The sequence below is a fragment of the Cricetulus griseus genome (genome assembly GCF_003668045.3).
Source record: "Cricetulus griseus strain 17A/GY chromosome 1 unlocalized genomic scaffold, alternate assembly CriGri-PICRH-1.0 chr1_0, whole genome shotgun sequence".
Taxonomy (NCBI): domain Eukaryota; kingdom Metazoa; phylum Chordata; class Mammalia; order Rodentia; family Cricetidae; genus Cricetulus; species Cricetulus griseus.
In genome coordinates, this window is record NW_023276806.1 from 19029688 (window position 1) to 19050367 (window position 20680).

At 36.2% G+C, this 20680-nt stretch overlaps 1 non-coding gene across 1 annotated transcript; it reads right to left on the reverse strand.

Annotated features, from left to right (window-relative positions):
* Window positions 1-8653: 8653 nt before the first annotated feature.
* LOC113830810 lies at window positions 8654-8857 on the reverse strand. The gene has a single exon (XR_003481343.1). It is a non-coding gene; the product is annotated as a small nucleolar RNA SNORA73 family (small nucleolar RNA).
* Between the last annotated feature and the right edge of the window lie 11823 nt (window positions 8858-20680).

Below are 20680 nucleotides of genomic sequence, written 5' to 3' on the forward strand. Positions count from 1 at the left end.
AATGATAAAAGGCCTCAGTTAGAAATAAAAATTAATGTCAGAGTTATTAAAGGCCTAGTAGACATTGGAGCTGATGTAAGTATTATTACCCAGAAATTCTGGCCTCATGAATGACCCCTTAAAGAGGCAAATGTACAATTTTTAGGAATTGGAACTCTATCTAGAGTTCAAACGAGTGTTAACTCGGTGGTCTGCATTGGACTGGAAGGACATCAAGGAAGACTAAAAACTTACGTGACAGATATTGCAATAAATTTATGGGGTCGTGATTTATTACAGCAATGGAATACTCAAATTGACATCCCTCCAGTGTCAGATGCGAATTCTAGAAAATCGCTGGATAGTAGAAAGGATAGGGTAAGATGCCATGGAAAATGGTTACAAACTATCCAGACTGTACAGACACTAAATACAAATGATAGGCCTTCAGAGGAACCAAAGGCCCTGCCATTGAAATGGCTTACAGTCTGGATAGGGCAATGGCCTTTGACCTCTGAAAAGCTAGAGGCTCTAGAAAAGTTAGTACAGGAACAGCTAGAGGCTGGTCACATAGAGCAATCTACCAGCCCTTGGAATTCTCCTGTATTTTTTATCAAGAAGATGTCAGGTAACTGGAGAATGCTGACAGACCTGAGAGCAATAAATAAGGTAATTCAGCGTATGGGCTCTCTACAGCCTGGAATGCCATTGCCTTCCTTAATACCTAAAGGATGGCTGATCATAGTAATTGACCTGAAAGACTGCTTTTTCACTATAAAATTACAAGAAAGCAATAGAGAGAAATTTGCATTTATATTGCCAACTCTTTATAACTCACAGACAGTTCGGGGATACCAATGGAAGCTTTTACCTCAGGGGATGCTAAATAGTCCTACTTTGTGTCAATACTTTGTACAACAACCTTTGGAAATAATTCATAAAAAATTTCCACAATCTCTTGTCTATCATTATATGGATGATATTCTTTTATCGGATTCTAATAAGGAAACTTTGGAGCGTATGTTTGAAATGGTGAAGGAAGTTCTGCCTAGATGGGGTGTACAAATTGCCCCAGAAAATATACAAAGAGGAGATTCTATTAACTATTTAGGATATAAGATAGACTTACAAAGAATCAGACCTCAAAAGGTACAAATTAGAAAGGATCATTATCAAATTCTTAACAGTCTTCAGAAGCTACTAGGAGAAATTTCTCAATTACAGACGATTATTGGTGTGGAAGGACATGACTTAAAGCATTTAAAAATGGCACTAAAAGGTGATAAGGACTTAAACAGTCCATGAATATTATCTGCTGAGGCAGAAAAAGAGTTACAATGGGTAGAAAACAGAATTTTGGATGTGCATGTAGATTGGATAAACCTTGATTTAGACTGCATCTGGTCATCTTGCCATCCAGAGAATATCCTTCTGGAATTCTGATGCAGAGGGAAGACACTATATTAGAATGGATATTTCTGCCACATAAGCAGAACAAAAAGTTAAAAACATATATATAGAAAAGATTTCTGATTTGATTTTAAAGGATAAATTAAGACTTCCTCAGCTGACTGGAAAAGATCCAGCAGAAATTATAGTACCTTTAACTAATGATGAAATTTCCTCCTTATGGAAGGATAATAAATATTGGCAAATAGCTCTTACCGACTTTTTGGAATCAATTAGTAATAACTATCACAAAACTGACAATTAAATTAATAAAAAAGACAGTCTGGATTCTTCCACACATTGCAAGACAAACTCCCATTTCTGGAGTTCTTACCTTCTACAGTGACGCTAACAAATCAGGTAAGGCTGGTTATAAAGCAGGTGAGGTAAGTAAAGTAGTTCATATTCCGGACACATCTGTACAGAAGGCAGAATTATATGCAATTCTCATGGTGCCTATGGATTTTACAGAACCTCTTAATATAGTTACTGATTCCCAATATGCAGAGAGAGTCTTCTTGTACATAGAGACTGCAGAATTGGTCCCTGATAATACTGAACTAACCACGTTGTTCTTACAAACACAGGAAATAATCAGAAACAGAAATAATCCTCTGTGCATTACGCATATCAGATCCCATACGGGTCTGCCAGGCCCACTAGCACAAGGCAATGACGAGATAGATCATTTATTGATTGGCACTGTGCTAGACTCCTCAGAATTTCATAAAGAGCATCATGTAAATACGAAGGGTTAAAGAAGGACTTCTCCATCACTTGGCAACAAGCCAAAGAGATAGTGAGAAACTGTCCTACTTGTTCGTTTTGAAACCAAACTCCGCTGCCAGCAGGCTGTAATCCTAAAGGCATTCATAGGAATGAGATCTGGCAAATGGATGTCTTTCACTTTACAGAATTTGGAAATTTGAAATATGTGCATCATACCATTGGCACATTCTCAGCTTTCCATTGGGCTACTGCTCACAACTCCAAAAAAGCTGATTCCATTATTACACACCTACTGGAGGTGATGGCAGTTATGGGCATACCGGCACAAATAAAAACTGACAATGCTGCAGCATATGTCTCCACAAAAATGGTACAGTTCTTCAAATATTATAACATTAAGCATGTCACAGGTATACCACACAACCCTACAGGACAAACAGTTGTTGAAAGTTCTAACAGGACACTTAAGGAGATGCTCCATAGGCAAGCTGGTAAGTCGAAACCCCCGAAACATAGATTGCATAATGCTTTATTAACACTAAACTTTCTTAATGCCAATGCCAATGGACAAACAGCTGCGGAAAGACACTGGACTTTGGAAAAAACTGCTGAACTGAACCAACCAGTGTGTTTCAAAGATGTACTGACCTTGGTATGGAAACCTGGACATGTGTTACGTTGGGGTAGGGGTTTTGCATTTGTCTCCACAGGAGAAGAAAATCTTTGGATACCATCAAAATTGATCAAGATTCGAGTTGAGGAAGACAACCCTCTCAACAAGGATGACTGACAGGTATTTACTGAGGTATATCTCATGAACTAAATAAAAGCCTCCCAAAGGATGGGAAGTGCTTTGTTTTCATCCTCACAGGAAAACCCACTCCAGAAGTCAAAGGACACTACATGTCCTTAATGAAAGAACATAGCTATAACCATCGAACAAAAGGAACGTGCCATACGGTAAAATTTACAGCTGTCTCTCAAATAACACTATTTCTTTTCATTTCCTAGTCCCTATTCAATTAAATTGATGCTGGATTTACAGTTGGATTTGTCTTTCTTCCCATAAAATGCAAGCATATTATTTAACAAAATGTTAAAGTTTCTGTGTTATATCAAGTAGCCAATTGCTGTAATACAGAATAAACGAACAATAAGAGGACTATCTTTGTCTTTTCTTGGCTCTTTCTTTCAAGGCCTACACCCTCTCATAATTGTCGTTTGTCAAGGATTGCCTTTCCCAGTACACATACATGTAAAAGCAAACATTTCTCTGATGACACTTATGCTTGAGTCCCATACAGCCAATGAGAACCAGCCTGACAACAATCCCTGCATGCTCCGGAAAAAGAATTGGACTAAACCTCTCCAACTGCACTGGATTCAGCTCACTCTGTTTTGACTGAGACTCCAACTGGAACCTCAAGTACTGACTTCAATCAAGTTGAGGATTTCAACCTAGATCTTCAATCAAGCAAATCTCATCTACCATGGACTAGAGATAACTCATTAGAGACTTTCTCTGTACTAGCATTTTTTTACACAGGACCCCACATGGCTACCATTATCCCATTTCAGCAGGAAGTAACTTAGAAGATGCTACGCCCCCCATTCCCAATTATTGTTTATAAGGGTAGTGTTAACCTAGTTAAGAATGACCTTCTTATTGTTTAGAGTTGGGATTGGAAGGAGGTGTTCAAGTTAGACACCCTTTCCACATGACTTTAGGGCTTAGCTGGAATAGACATAGGATGAGCAATAGCAGATTATTGTATCTTCTTATATTTCACCTTTATGATTGGTAATTTTAGACGTTTTACACTATTAAGTTCTAATCCTCTTTTAGACTAAAAGGGGATTGTAGGGAGACACCTTAGCCCCACCCCAGGCAACCCAGACAGGTGTTCAGGTAAATGTCCATGAGGGTGGGGTGAAGGGAAGTCTGGGGTGACATAAAAGAAAGTTCTTAAGGGCTGCACGTGGAGCTCCCGGTCCTTCTCTCTTCTGCTCCCCCAGGTACTGGAGCTGGTTCCAGCTCCCCCCTCTCGCTTGACTGTTGTATCTAAAAAAAAAAAAAAAAAAAAACCTAAGCACTATTGGCTACAGGCTGGTCACTCTTCAATATAGGGATATTAATGTCCATTGATGGTTGGTTCTTGTTTGATTTGGATTTATTTTTGGCGGTGTCATTATGCGTGGAATTAACTCTCCTGTTTCTTTTAGTGTTTGGTAAAATTGGATTATCTATTGCCTATGTTTTTTGTGATTGTAGTTATGATCCTTGGGTTGGAGTTTTCCTTCCCGTACCTTCTGTAGTGCTGGATTTGTGGATATGTATTGTTTAAATCAGTTTTGTGATGTAATACCTTGTTTTCTCCATCTATAGTGATTGAAAGTTTTCCTGGGTACAGTAGTCTGGGTTGACATCCATACTCCCTTAATGTTTGTAGGGTATCTATCCAAGACCTTCTGGCTTCAGAGTTTTTATTGAGAAGTCGGATGCAATTCTAATAGGTCTGCCTTTATAAGTTATTTGGCCTCTTTCCTTTGCTGCTCTTAATATTTTCTCTTTATTCTGTAGATTTGGTGTTTTGATTATTTTGTGTGGGGGAGGCAGGTACTTCTTTTTGTGGTCCAGTCTGTTTGGTGTTCTGTAAGCTTCTTGTACTTTCATAGGCATATCCTTCTGTAGTTTGGGGAAGTTTTCTTCTATGATTTTGTTGAATGTATTTTGTGTACCTTTGAGCTGTATTTCTTCACCTTCTTCTATACCTATTATTCTTAGGTTTGGCCTTTTCACGGTGTCCCATATTTCATGGATATTTTGTGTTAGGGATTTGTTGGACTTGAGATTTTCTTTGGTTGATGAATGTATATCCTTACCAAGTCTTCAATAACCAATAACTGATATTCTCTCTTCCATCTCTTGAATTTTGTTAGTTATACTCACATCTTTAGTTCCTGATCATTTATCCAGCCTTTCTATTTCCAGCATTGCCTCATTCTATGTTTTCTTTATTGTGACTATTTCAGCTTTCATGGCTTGAACTCTTTCAAGTGCTTCCTTCATTTGTTTGGTTGTTTTTTCTTAGCTTTCTTTAGATTCTTTAAGAGATTTGTTTATTTCTTGAATTTTTTGGTATGTCTTTTCCTCCATTTCATGCAATTTTTACCTTGGTTTTCTTCTATTACTTTTAGTGATTTTCTTTTTCCCCTTTAAAGGTCTCTATCATCTTCTCAAGATAATTTTTGAGGTCCATCTCTTCTTCATCCTCTGTATTTGGCTTTTCAGATCTTGATGGTGTGGAGTCCCTAGATTCTGGTGGTGTCATATTTGTCTTTCTGTTGTTGAGTGTGTTCTTATTCTGTCTTCTTCCCATCTCTTCTTCCAGTGGGTGCATGTGGGGTCTCTCTATCTCTTCTTGTAACCCGGTGGCATGTGTGGGCCAGGACTTCAATGTCCACAGCTCTGGATGTTCTTGCCTCTCTTGATAGTCTCCTCACTCAATAGGGGTTAGGCCTCTGGAAGGGTCAGGCAGGCAGATCAGGAAGGAAGAGCGAGGTGTTTCTAGACTCAGTGAGCTCCTCCCTGTGTGGGTGCATCCACTCCAAGCAGGCACAGTGCCAGAGAGATAGGGGTGAATGGAGCTTTGGACAGGAGTTGGGCAAGAGCAGAGGGTCACTCACCTCGGTAGGGGTCAGGTTAGTAGAGCAAGAAGGAAGCCAGGCATTCACTATTTTCATCTAATTTTAGAAAGTAATCATCATTGTCAAGAGACTCAAATCATAATAATAATATTACTCAATAGGCTATAGTATAATATTCATTATATTATTACATATGGAAATGGCAATACAAGTTGATAGCCATCTATATTGGATTTAAACAGCACTTTCGCACATCTGAAGTCTTCTTTTCCTTTCCTACTTGTGTATCTACCATACCTCACCCAGTTATTCTTTAGAGTGACTTGTATTATATAATATGTAGTCAACAATGAAGGCAAACCTACCAACAATATTTTTATTATCCCTGTTGGTTTAATTAGTAGGTAAACACCTGTAACAGCATCAGCTGCTTGCACAATTTTCAGTTGTGAATCTTATATTTGATTTTGGTTTTTTTTTGTTTTTTTGTTCTTTTTTTGGTTTTTCAAGACAGTGTTTCTCTGTATAGCTTTGGAGCCTATCTTGGCACTCGCTCTGGAGACCAGGCTGGTCTCGAACTCACAGAGATCTGCCTGCCTCTGCCTCTGGAGTGCTGGGATTAAAGGTGTGCACCACCAACTCCAGGCATGAATCTTATATTTGAAAGGCTCTATCTTCATGATAATATAAATTATACAATGAAAAATAATAAAAGAATCTAAATGTAAGATTTTTCATGACTTAGAATACTCTTACTGAAGCCAGGTATCGAATACTGTATCATATAGCATCTTAGTTTTCTCAGAAATATTCATAATGCAAATGTTTGATTATATTTGTTAAATCATCTAGTTGAAAGCTCTGTTACCAATATTGTGTTCATCATGATTTCAAGACCTATAAATCAATTTAAAACCACTCATTTTTACCCACTTAGAGATATGCACTGCCTTCTGAACCAGTAGGTGACCCATTCATTTAAAAGAGTCATTAAACATAATCAATACAAGTCTTGTTCCTTTATTATCCCTATTGCCTTCAGAGGCAATGTCCCTGGGAGAATCAAAATAATGAATTTCATTCAAATTATATTTACTAAAGGAATTATGTATTCTTCCCTAAAGTATGAAGTATTTTACTCTAGTCATTTAAACCATATTAAAGGTATAATTCTTCACTGGTTGTTTCACAACTTATTTAGCAATTTGGATTATAAGGACAAATATGAGATGAAAAAACAATAAATATTACTTCCATAAAGGTCCTTTAAATATAAATCATAACAAACTGCTGATAAAATTAATAAGAAATAATGAAGGTCATTTTTTCTGTAGTCTTTGAAATTAAAATGTCAAACCAAAAACTAAAATCCCTGGCTTTCAGTAATAATACCTACAAACACATTAAGTGAAATACAATACCCATGTACTTCCTAATGTAGAAACCAATGTAAGAGGACAGCCCTTAGAAAAACCAAGAGAATGGCTGATATCATACTTTAAGTGAGTTGACAGGGAAACCAGACACAATTTGCTTCATTAAGCTTGTAGTTTAGAAATATGGATCTGATTTTAGACTTTGTTGTGTATTATGTTAAAATTTCAGTGCAGATTATAAAGCAATTTAAACTCATGATTAAAATGATAATTGATAATAAGGAATAAGTCATAGATAATTTATGAAGCAGTTGTCTAAAATATAACTGTCTGTGAATCAATTACCAGAGGAGAATCTGAAGACTGAGATGCATTTTGCTCAAGCCAGCCCTCTCCAGGAATACTGAGTTATAACCCTGACACCAGCAAGTCCCTTCTGCAATTTTAAATAGTCACCCCAGTTTCTATCATTTGCTATTTTTGCCCAACTCTCACTCCTTAAAAGTTTAGCAGTCACTTTTTTGTATTTAAATTTTAATGTACATTATTTTACATAAAGTTTGACATGTAATACTGAGTTGCCGACTTTGCAATTATTCCGGATACTAAAAGGTTTCCTGAACTTTGGGAATATACTAAGAAGAACGGAATGCTCTGCCTGTGTGTTGCCTAGAATGACTTTTTTGTGCAGAAATGATCTCTGTTTATGTAGTTGTTGCTCTAAAAGTATGGTTGTCTTTGAAATGTGCTTTTAATTACTCAATTAGTTATAATAGTAATAACATGGTATGTGAAAAATATATTCTTCGATTACAGAGAGAATATGAAGGCCAAGAGCAGAATCTATTATCCTAATTTTTTAAATGAATGTTTCTATACTTTCTAAACATTGGAAGGAAACTTTTTGTTTTCTTCAAATGATTGTTTCTATCAAATAATATAGGCTGATTTAAGCTGGGTTCACGATATGTTATAAATTATCATAGACTAACATTTGTTTGACTAACTTTTTTTAACAGTCAAAATTTTGTCTTTAATTCACACAAATGTCAACACTAGTTTTGTCACACATATCACATTTATGGAATAAACACAAGTTTTGTAAGCCAGTCTGGCTTTGAAACTGGTGTGATCTTAGTGATTTTTATGGTTCTGGGGAAAGGAACAGGTCCTTGTACATACTAACTACTTTCACACCACAGCAATGGACTTCAAAAATCTAAGTATCATTAAGGTCTCAAATATTTATATTTACCAGACTCAGAACGGCTATGCACAAGTGCTTGCTTAGCACTGACAATGTTCTGGGTTGAGCTCCTAATACAGACAACTTTGCCAAACCGCATTAAGGTGCAAGACCCCAATGTTAACCTTCAGCAGGAAGCTGTGCAAATCCTCTTCTTTCCTGAAGAAAAATAAGCAAAGATTAGATTCCCCAAAATGGAACACTGACACCATAAGTCCCCTGAGCCTTTTGTTTCCTGCATGGTTTGTCTCCTCAGTCACGGTCCGAAAGACTCTAAGGAGCTGTAGGAATATATAGGAGCAGACTCGAAGCCCAGCTTCATATCCAACGGTGTGGAAAGGGAGTGTACATCACCGGGCAGAGCCCTACGCTCCCCTACGCCACCAGGACAGAGCCCGGGGAGAGTGACCTCCCGGGGTATCCACGTTGGAATAGTTTGACTAATTTTTATAACAGAATTTTTACTAAGCTAAACTGTAGAACCCATTATCAGTCAGTTGGAAATTCTGCAATGTATATTTGTAGGTCCATGCATTTAGTTCCTCTTCCTTCTTTGACTATTGTGGTGTTCAGATTTTTCTGTTAGTTATATTTGCTGCAAATGTTCTCTAAAATATCAATTGCCTTATGTTTGAGGTACTTAATAATTTTGAGGCATAATCATGTCCTTTCTTAAATAATCATTTAAAACTCAATAGAAATGAGGATAATCTTTGAAAATGGGGGTAATATAATTTTGAAAGTCTGTTCTTGAGCATGAAACTTTTATTTGCTTTCTAAAATGGATATTTCAAACTTTCAAAAAGAAATGGGACAAAATGTGTGGAGCATTTTAAGACTAAGATGTTGCAACAGTGCAGAGGAAATTTGTAGGAGAAAGAGGATACTGTAATTTGAATGGGAATGGCCCCCATGGGATCGGATGTTTGAATACTCGGTACACAGTTATTGGAACTGTTTGGGAAGGCAAGGTTTATGAAGTGTGTCCTTGTTGAAGGAGGTGTGACACTGGGGGAGATATACCATTTCAAGCTAATCCTCACTACATCCTACTTGTGATTTGAGTTGTAGGAACTCAAATGTTTATTCTGCCATGGCTTTAATACTTCATCGTGTCCCTAGTACTCTGAAACTGTAAGCCTACTTAAATACTTTCATTCATATTTTTTTGGTCATAGTGTTTCATCACAGTGATAGAAAAGCAAATAATACAGGGGGCACATTTAGTGGTCCGACCCTAAGCGAAGCTCTCTGTCTCCAGGAGTCAAATCTCCATACACCATCCCAAGGACCTTTGACACTCACTGCTACTTCATGTTTGGCTTGATTTATTCAAAACACAGGCAAGTAATTCTTCATATTTACTATTTGGTATCTTCCCTTTTTAAGTGGCTTTCATATCTGCTACTTATTACTAAATTTAAAAAATGGTATTTTACATTTTAACTTAATCCATACACATCATTTTGAAGAAGACAGAAGTTTAGAAATTGTAACAAATAGTCTTAAGAATTGAATAGTTTTTCTATTACTAAGTCAAATATTGGTCTTGGTAGCATTTGTTACCTGTGTTAATTATCCATTTTGGAGCATTTTTTCTTTTGTAGGCATTTTTTCTTATGAAGAAGTTATCAGAGAGTTGGCATGATTTTGAAGTTAACAATAAATGGCTTGCTGTGAGCACTGCTAATAACTAGACAGAAATTAAAATTAATGCAGTGGTTAAGTATATGAATGTAATATAATCTTGAGATTGGGAAATTTATTATTTTTGGAGAAGCATTAAGATGTATTGCCATGAATGACTCTTAAGTAAACACAACTTTTTAAAGACTCATTTCAAGTAAGAGATGATTTGTGGTAAAGTGAACACCTCAGAAAGAATCCCAGGTGACTCTGGTTCCCTTCCACCTGAGAAAGGCAAGTGAGGAGAATCACTACAGTGTTCTTTTGGAAGTTCTGCCCAATCTCAGTACCAATAATTTATATTTGAGCTACTGTGAAATGCCACTTTGGATAGACTTTTGCATTTTTAAGTTTATTTATAGGTTGTTATATCTGTATTTTTAGGGTACACATTTTGGGGTCACTTGTAGAAAAATATCTTCTGTTTCTGCAGAAATGTCCTGATTTCTATAGGTCGGTGGACAACTCAAGAATTTTCTACAAGAAAAATTTTGTTTGGTCCTTGATTTTATGGAAAAGAAGATGATGGTGGCCACCCACTTCTGATACTTCCCTATGCTTGGTTTCTAAGACATCATAGCACATCCATGACTATCAGATAGACTCAAACACACTCGTCCATACACATTCATGCAGGCATGTACAAGAGTGTATATCTGGGTAAAGGACAATTTATGAACAATGTATTTTCATAATTGTTCCTAATTAGGTATAACAGACAACTCCTATATTTTATCACTGAACACTTTAGGCTTGTTTTATAATGATGTGTGTCTGCCCATGAGGTCAAGGTCATCAGCATTCAACAGGTACATCTCAAAATAATTAGCTCATATGGTGAAATAAACTTCATTTCATTTTTCACCAAGGAAACTCATAGCAGTGCTGTCTAAAATTCTGTTTATATATAGAAGAGACAATAAATTTTGCCCTTTTCAATGGAAGTTGTAAGCATGTAGCAGGTTTGATACTGAAAAGACCAACAAAAATAAATGTTCATGACCTAGAGAAGGAAACATTTATATTTGGAATCAGCAATATAAACATTAATAAGTAAAAGCTCCATACTAAACCAATAAACTGGACAAATTAGAAATGGGAAATTACAGAAGCTCATGAGAATCAGATTGCAGCTACTCAGAGTCTAGGCAGTGGTGGTCATAGTAATTGTCACTGAGAGACTCCTGCATTGTTCCAGGTAAGTCAATGACTTAAAGAGTTCTGTTAAGCTTCTTTTTTTTCCATGCAACATTTATTGAATTTGTTCTTTGACATCTTCATAGTATATTTTATTCACAAATAAAGTCTTCCCTAAAAAATCCATCATATTTAGCCTTTTCTGTTTGCTTTTCTTTGTGGCATATTTCTAATAGTGTCTCACTTCTAATGGGATTCTCTCAAACATAGTATAAAGCCCATGTTAGTTTCAAATTTGCAGTATGCATGGTGCCTGATCTTCCTGAGTGCTTTCCATTTTGTTATTATGAGCTGAAATAATTGATTCACTCTAGTACCTAAATATACATTGCATCATACTGTTTATTTTATATTTAGTATGTCACCCTTACAAGCACTCAATAATTACATTTAAATCAGTTACTATGAATTCCTGTAACTTTCAAAAGATACAATGTTCAGGTGGGCTCTGTGGCACAATGAACACAGTGCATTGGACTTCTAATGAGCAAATGGGTCAAGACCATGCTGGGGAAACCGGCAGAAACAGTTGACCTGAGAAAATGGAAGCTCACAAATAGTAGACCAGCTTATGACTGAAACAGGGCCCCCTGAATGTGTGTGTCAGTTGGAGGATTAGGCAGTCTATGGGGCCTCTGGCGGTGGGACCAGTATTTTTCCCTAGTGCACGAATGGACTTTGGGAGTCCATTCCCTATGGAGGGATAGTCTCTCAGCCTAGATACACAGGGGTGGAGGAGGCCTAGGTCCTGCACCAAATGACATGTAAGACTTCAATTATCCTGCATGGGAGGCCTAACCCTCCCTGAGGAGTAGATGGGTGTGGGATGGGGAGAGAGTGGGGGGCACAGGAGCATGGGAGGGAGAGGGAACTGGGATTGGTACATAAAATAAGATTTTTTTAATGTAAATAAAAATTAAAGAAATACAATGTTCTACACTTGCAATATCTAATTGTTATATAAATAACAGAAATAAAACATGTGGGCATGGTCTGCATACTAATAATCTCCATACTACAGGTATCCCATAGTTTCTTTGGGAAATTGTTTCCACAGAAAACTGTCGATAACAAAATTTGTAAATACAGATTCCCATGTCAAATTGTGTAGTATTTACACATTAACTACCCATGTCTTACTGTGATTTTTTAAATATCTCAATATTTACAGTGACTTACACAAAATAATTGTATGTAAATAAGTTGTTAAGAAACTAGAAAAACCTTCATATTCGTTATGCATAATATTTTCCATGTGTTTTATTCTATGCTTGAATGAACCACAGATAAGAATCTACAAATAAGAAGATATACCAAATAATTATCACATTGTAATATGATCCACAATTACAGAGCACAAAGAAGCTAAATTTGTTGATTAAATGTATTGGCAAGACAAGGTTTCAAACATGAGCTTGACATTTTATGAAACTTCCAGCTGAGCTGACTGTATTCAATGATGGCTAAATAAGTTTACCCAAAGAGGGCCAATAAATGGATTAATGTCAACTTTGATAGGCTGTTCTGGTATAATAGAGCAGCCTCTGCACCTTGCCTTTGATATTCCATTTCTTTTTATTGGAGAGATGAATTACAACTGAGAAGGCATGGTCATAAAATTTTTACCATGCTACAAAATTGCTGTTTCCTTCCTTCCTGCCTGTATGCTTACTATTCACTCTGACTGCTGGAATGTCATTTCTTTCTGTGTGTGCCTGATAAGCATGTATTCATTATTCAAAGTAGAAGTCAATCAATTCTTCTGAAGAACAATGTCCAATGTGCCTTTCTCACACATAGATATGTATATACACATAGACATCTCTATGTGTATGCACACATGTCCTTCTCTTCTAGGACAACTTCTGTGCCTCTGATTTTCCTATTCTCCAAAACTGCCAATATCTTAAAGAATTTGCAGATACATACTCTCCCTCATGTCCACCTTCAAACACCAGCTCTAGCAAATTCTACAAAATCTGGAACCTCTTTGCCAGGCAATGATTTTCTTCAGCCTGCTTCCTTACTTTGATTTCCATCAACACTAATGCCCTATCTTTAACCAGTATGACATATCTTGATATTTGTATAAATGATTTCCCCTCATAGTCATTTTCTAATTATTTACATCAAATCGCATTTCATTTTCTAATTTTAATCATGGTCTTTCTGTGTTTTCTTTCATCATATATTCATGGATTTGTAATTATTTTCACATAGCTATTGTTTAATAGTTATCTCATGCATTGATTTAAAAAGGGGGGATGAGAGGAGTAAGTACATCAATTTTGATCACCAGATCATAAATAAGAAGTATATATCTTGTATGTATGTTTCTATTACTTCTAAACTGAAAGATTAACACTGTTAAATACTCTATTCCAGAAATATATTTGGCACATGTACCATATGTAATATAATTTAAGAAATTAATTATTGTCTTCATTAGTTATTTCATTCTTCTTATTATTGAAGAATTTTATTAGGCAGAATATTTCCCTCCAAAGAAAGTTATTGCTTAGTTTATTGAACTTGTTAATTCTACACAAAAAATGGTAAAAAAATATTTATGTACCTTAAAGTTGGAGTGACTGGCTTCTCCAGAAGGATACACAACAATTCTCCAATTCCTAGAGAACAGGTATTTACACAGGTGTTCTCACAGAGGTATGACAAAGAAATTTCCCAAGGAAGCAGTATTTCTGGGCTCACAGTTGGCAGCGTGCCAGGAAAAAAATAAGAATTCCATGGTGGCTTCTACCTGCTGGAATATCTAGACAAGATCATCTTGAAGCCACAATGATTTTGCCTCACTGATCTTCTACCACTGATTTATTGAACATGCTATCATCCATTTAGAAAGGAACCATTGATTACATGAGAATTTGTTTTAGAATCAGTAGAAGACTAATATGGGGATGTGTAACCCTTAGTTAAGTAGATGGCATAAAGATTTATAAAAATTGATTTTTAGCAGAAAACAATTTTGAAATGCAAAAAGTTAAATTGACTGCATATAAATAAAGCATGTGTACTCAAGAGAAAGCTCTATACAAGTAAGAGAGGTACTATGTTGGCAGAAACACTGGTGTAGAAGTCTTTGATTCTGACATGACTAGGATTGTGAATCATGAGAACTGTGTGAGTTCCCTGAAGGCAGAAAATGGGACTTTGGATTACATTAATCAAAACTTAACTTATCCCACTGTTCATGAGAGACATTGCAATTGTTGCATGTTTCCTCATTGCATTATAATACAATTAACAAGCCAATAAAATGATAACCACATGAGGGATTATTTAAGATTCATAACTGTAAAATATGTAAGAAATAGATATAATTTTAAAACATTTAACTGATTGATTTTAAGTCAGTGATAATTCTCTGTAATTATATAAATGAGAGTCATGTCTAAAAGGTTTATGTATGTAAAGAAAGCCATAGCAATGCTACAAAATTTTTGCTATTAAATTTGCCTTGATTTCCTGTTAAGAAAGCAATTTGTTCTATACACATGGGGAGTGAAAAATCATTCTTAAAAAATTCCCCCTAAATATATAATTACCTGAAAATAGATCATTCATTTTTCCCAACATGTTACTTCTTGCTAATAATATCCCCTCCCCCCAAAAGAACATTACTGTTACTTTCAATTAATTAGCATTATAGCAACAGGATATTTTTGTACATACAATAAATTGAGGCTCATTCAATTAATGCATGCTTTAGAAGTGAATGAATCAAAATAACACTTATTTACATAGATAGCATTCTTTGAGGATAAGCCTTGAAAAGAAGCAGCTTGCTGTACTTGTGGACTGTATTTTTATCATAAATAAGAATATGGCATGTATATCATTTATTTTAAACTCACTCAATTATATTTGTGTTGAGCAATTTGTAATGGGTGGAATTAAAAATAAAATAGTATCCCCTTGATCTTCTTTTGTTGTCTTATTGCTCTTGCTAGAACTTCAAGTACAATATTGAAGAGATATGGAGAGAGTGGACAGCCTTGTCTTGTTCCTGATTTTAGAGGAATAGCTTTGAGTTTCTCTCCCTTCAGCTTGACGTTGGCTATTGCCTTATTGCATATTGTTTTTTTTTTTTATGTTTAGGTATGCTCCTGTTATTCTTGATCTCTCCAGGACGTTTATAATGAAGGGATGTTGGATTTTGTCAAAGACTTTTTCAGCATCTACTGAGATGATCATGTGGTTTTTCTTCTTCAGTTGGCTTATATGGTGAATTACATTGACAGATTTTCGAATGTTGAACCAACCCTGCATCCCATCCCAGGAATGAAGCCTACTTGATCAAGATGGATGATTTTTCTGCTATGTTCTTGGATTCAGTTTGCCAGTATTTTATTGAGTATTTTTGCATATATGTTCATGAGGGATATTGGTATGTAGTCCTCTTTCTTAGTTGTGTCTTTGTATGGCTGGGGTACCAAGGTAATTATAGCCTCGTAAAATGAGTTTAGCAATGAACCTTCAGCTTCTATTGTATGGAACAATTTGAGGTGTATTATTATTAGCTCTTTGAATATCTGGTAAAATTCTGCACTGAAGCCATCTGGTCCTGGGCTTTTTGTTTGAGAGACTTTTGATGACAGCTTCTATTTCCTTAGAGGTTATAGGTCTGTTTAAATTGCTTATCTGCTCTTGATTCTATTTTGGTAAGTGATATCTATTCTGAAATCTTTCCATTTCCTTTAGATTTTCGAATTTTGTGGAGTACAGGTTTTCAAAGTATGACCGGAAGATTTTCTGGTTTTCCTCATTGTCCATTGCTATATCCACCTATTTGTTTCTGATTTTGTTAATTAGCATGTTTTCTCTCTGCTTTTTGGTTAGTTTAGATAAAGGTTTGTCTATCTTGTTGATTTTCTCAAAGAACCAACTATTTTTTTACATTAATTATTTGAATTGTTTTCTTTGTTTTGACTTTATCGATTTCTGCCCTCAGTTGGATTATTTCCTGGTTTCCATTCCTCCAGGGTGAATTTTCTTCCATTTGTTCTAGAGATTTCAGCTGTGATGTCAACTCTCTGGTGTGACTATTCTCTAGTTTTTTCACGTGAGCACTTAGAGCTATGAAATTTCCCCTTAGTACTGCTTTCAAAGTGTCCCATAAGTTTGGGTATGTTGTGTCTTCTTCATTTTCGTTGAACTCTAGGCATGACCTCTCTCCATATGTCTTCAATTTCATACTTGAAGTTCTAGCTAGAGCAATAAGACAACAAAATGAGATCAAGGGGATACAACTTGGAAAGGAAGAAGTCAACATGTCACGGTTTACAGATGATATGATAGTTTACATAAGTGAACTGAAAAAACTCTACCAGGGAACTTCTACAGCTGAAAAACACCTTTAGGAAAGTGGCAGGATACAGGATTAACTAAAAAAAATCAGTAGCCTTACTATATATGTAAGATAAATGTGCTGAGAAAGAAATCAGAAAAACATCACACTTTACAATTGCCACAAACAACATAAAATACCTTGGGGTAACACTAACCAAAAATATGAAAGACCTGTATCACAAGAATTTTGAGTCTTTAAAGAAAGAAATTAAAGAAGATACCAGAAAGTGGAAGGGTCCCCCATGTTCCTGGATAGGTAGGATCAACATAGTAAAAATGGCAATCTTGCCAAAAGCAATCTACAGATTCAATGCAATCCCCATCAAAATCCAGCACAATTTCTCACAGAACTCAAAAAAAAAAAACAATTCTCAACTTTATATGGAAAAACAAAACACCTTGCATAGCCAAAACAACCCTGTACAATAAAAGAACTTCCAGAGGCATCACCATCCCTGTTTTCAAGTTCAATTATAGAGCTATAGTCCTGAAAACATCTTGGTATTGGCCCAAAAATAGACAGGTAGACCAATTGAATAGAGTTGAAAACCCTGATATTAACCCACACACCTATGAATGCCTGATTTTTGGGAAAAAAAAAAGCGAAAGCTATACAATGGAATGAAGAAAGCATCTTCAACAAATTGCACAGACATAACTGGATGCTGGCATGTAGAATATACTGCAGAGAGATCCATGTCTATTGCCATGCAGAAAACTTATATTCAAATGGACCAAAGACCTCAACATAAACTCAGCCACACTGAACTTATTAGAAGAGAAATTAGGAAATACCCTTGAATGAATTGGGACAGGAGACTGCTTTCTGAACATTACACCAGTAGCACAGACACTGAGATACACAATTAATAAATCAGACTTCCTGAGACTGAGAAGCTTCTGTAAGGCAAAGGAAGCAGTCAACAAGACAAAATGACAGCCCACAGATCGGGAAAAGATATTCACCAACTCCACATCTGACAGAGGACTGATCTCCAAAATTTACAAAGAACTCAAACAGCTAGTCTCCAAAACATCAAATAATCCAATTAAAAAGTGAGGTACAGAACTAAATAGACAATTCTCAATAGAGGAATCTAAAATGGCTGAAAGACAAATAAGAAAGTGTTCAACATACTTAGCCATCAGAGAAATGCAAATCAAAACATCTCTGAGATACTATCTTACACCTGTCAGAATGGCTAAAATCAAAAACACCAATGACACTTTATGCTGGAGAGGATGTGGAGAAATGGGAACATTTCTCCACTGTTGGTGGGAGTGTCAACTCATACAGCCACTTTGGAAATATGTATGTCAATTCCTCAGGAAAATGGGAATCAGTCTACCACAACATCCCGCAATTCCACTCTTAGGCATATACCCAAAAGAAGCACATTCCTACAACAAAGACATTTGTTCGACTATGTTCATAGCAGCATTATTTGTAATAGCCAGAACCTGGAACCAATCTAGATGTCCCTCAACTGAAGAATGGATAGAAAAAAAAAATGCGGTACATTTACACAATGGAGTCTCAGTAGAAAAAAAGGCAATGGAATCTTGAAATTTGCAGGCAAATGGATGGAACTAGAAGAAACCATTCTGAGCAAGATAACCCAGTCATAAAAAGACATCCATTGTATGTACTCACTCAAATGTGGATTTTAGATATAGAGTAAAGGATTGCCAGCCTGTAGCTCAGGCTGCTGGAGTGGCAGGTAAACAAGAGGAACTATAAGAGAGACATACATGGTCCCCTAGAGAAAGGGAAAGGGACAAGATCTCTTGAGCAAATTGGGGGAGGGTGGAGGGAACTAGGAGAATGAGAAGAGGAGAAGAGGAGGGGTAAGGAAAACACGATGGGACAGGGAGTTTGAGTAGAGTGAAGAACAGAAGAGAGTAAAATAAGAGATAACATAATAGTGGGTGACATAGGTTTAAAGAGAAATCAGGCACTAAGGAAATGTCTGGAGAGCTACAAAGATGACACCAAGTAACAATCTAAGCAACAGAGGAGAGGCTACCTTAAATGCCCTCTCCTGATAATGAGATTGATGACTCATATGCCATCATATAAGCCTTCATCCAGCAGTTGTTGGAAGTAAAAGCAGACACCACAGCTAAACCTTGAACTGAAATCCACATGTAGAGAACGAGGACTGATGAGCAAAGCGGTCCATACCAGGCTGGTGAAACCCACAGAAATAGCTCACCTGAACAAGTTAAAACTCTTTGTCCCCAGACTGATAGCTGGGAAACCAGCATGGGACTGATCCAGCCCTCCTGAATGTGGGTGTCAGTGAGGAGACCTGGGAAATCTATGTGGCCTTATGTAGTGTATCAATACTTAACGCTACCATAGGAATGGACTTTAGGAGCCTATCCCACATGGAGGGATACTCCGTGACCCTAGACCCAAGGGGCTTGGCCTAGGCCCTATCCAAAAGAATATGAAATACTTTGAAAACACCCTATGGAAGGCCTCACCCTCCCTGGGGAGCAGAAAGGGTGTGGGATGGGTAGGGTGTTGGTTGGGGGGGCAGGGGAGGAGGGGAGGCAGAGGGACCTGGGATTGACATGTAAAATAATTTTCTTTCTAACAAAAAAGGAAAAAAGAAACAAAAATTAAAATAGTAAAAAATAGTTTATGTTAATGAAAATCCTAATTCCTTTAGCTAACATTTGTTTTTACTATGATGGTACTGTAAACTAAAAAATATGTGAATAAATGAGGGCCTACAGCTAAGGAAAAATTTAATAGAATGTGTTGACTCCCATGGGAGCCATTACCTGTTGGGAGGAGATGATGGTCGTGGTCTATGAGAAAGGCAAGGAAGGAAAAGAGTGAGGAAGAGTGGGAGAGAGAACGTTGGTTGGAATATAACATGAAATTAAAAAAATGAATTTGATTAAATAAAATGTGAGGTACAACTTGTAAAAAAGTAAAAGAAAAAGAAAGTCCCAAACCTACCATATTTTGAGGACATGCCATTCTGATGTGGCTATGCTTCTGTATATATCTGACCATGGCCTGGTTTCTTACACAGCAAGTAAAACAAGAGTAAGGACAGCGGAGTTAGACTATTGTATTTTGTAAAATAATTTCATGCATGCCTTCCCATCAATATGCTCTAGGTATCTACTTACCCTTACTAGTGTAGAAGAATTCACACAAGTGAAAATATACTTGCGATGTGTGTGACAGAACAACCATTGATGCTGGCTACATCATTGTTTAAATATGTCTTAAATAGATATGAACAAGTATGCTTGTTTTTCATATTTTTATTTTCCAAAATATTAGAAATGTTTAGAAATAATGACTTTCATTACTATCAAAGAGAAATAACATTTTCATAAACATATTAGTAGGCTAAAATATGGATCTATATATTAAATATTAAATACTAGTATATTAAATGCTAAGTATTTATACTCTGTTGAAAAATAAGAACTCAGTTTTAGCTTGGAAATGTAAAAATGAACTTTCTTTAGATCCCACTGACGAGCTCTTAATCTTTTAACCAAAATACACAAAAAATGGATTTAAGAACATAAGTTCATTTGCCTCACTGATATCAAGGTCCTTCTCCAATAGCAGAAATACTTTGTGTGGGGCCTCTAAAAGGTGTGCAGAATGAATGAGTTAACTCCTCACCCTTGAGGCAGGAGGCAAAACGAAAGAAGGAATCAAAGCCACACTCGGAGGTCATACCGCTGTGACTAAGAGAGCTCTTATTAATCCCTAACAGTTTATTAACAGAACCAAACATTTAAAACAAAAAATTTCAGGTGGAGATTCAGCATAAAAATCAAAGAATCCAGCATTTGGTATGTGTCAATTTCTTCCTAAGAATAAAATATTGCCTTCACATTCCTAAATTTTGTCATTAGCAAATAATCAGTTCAGGTTTGGTTAAATTATAACATTTACAGGCCAAGATGATATTCTATATTTGTATTTTATTACTAATTTATCTTCTTTTATAAAATAATC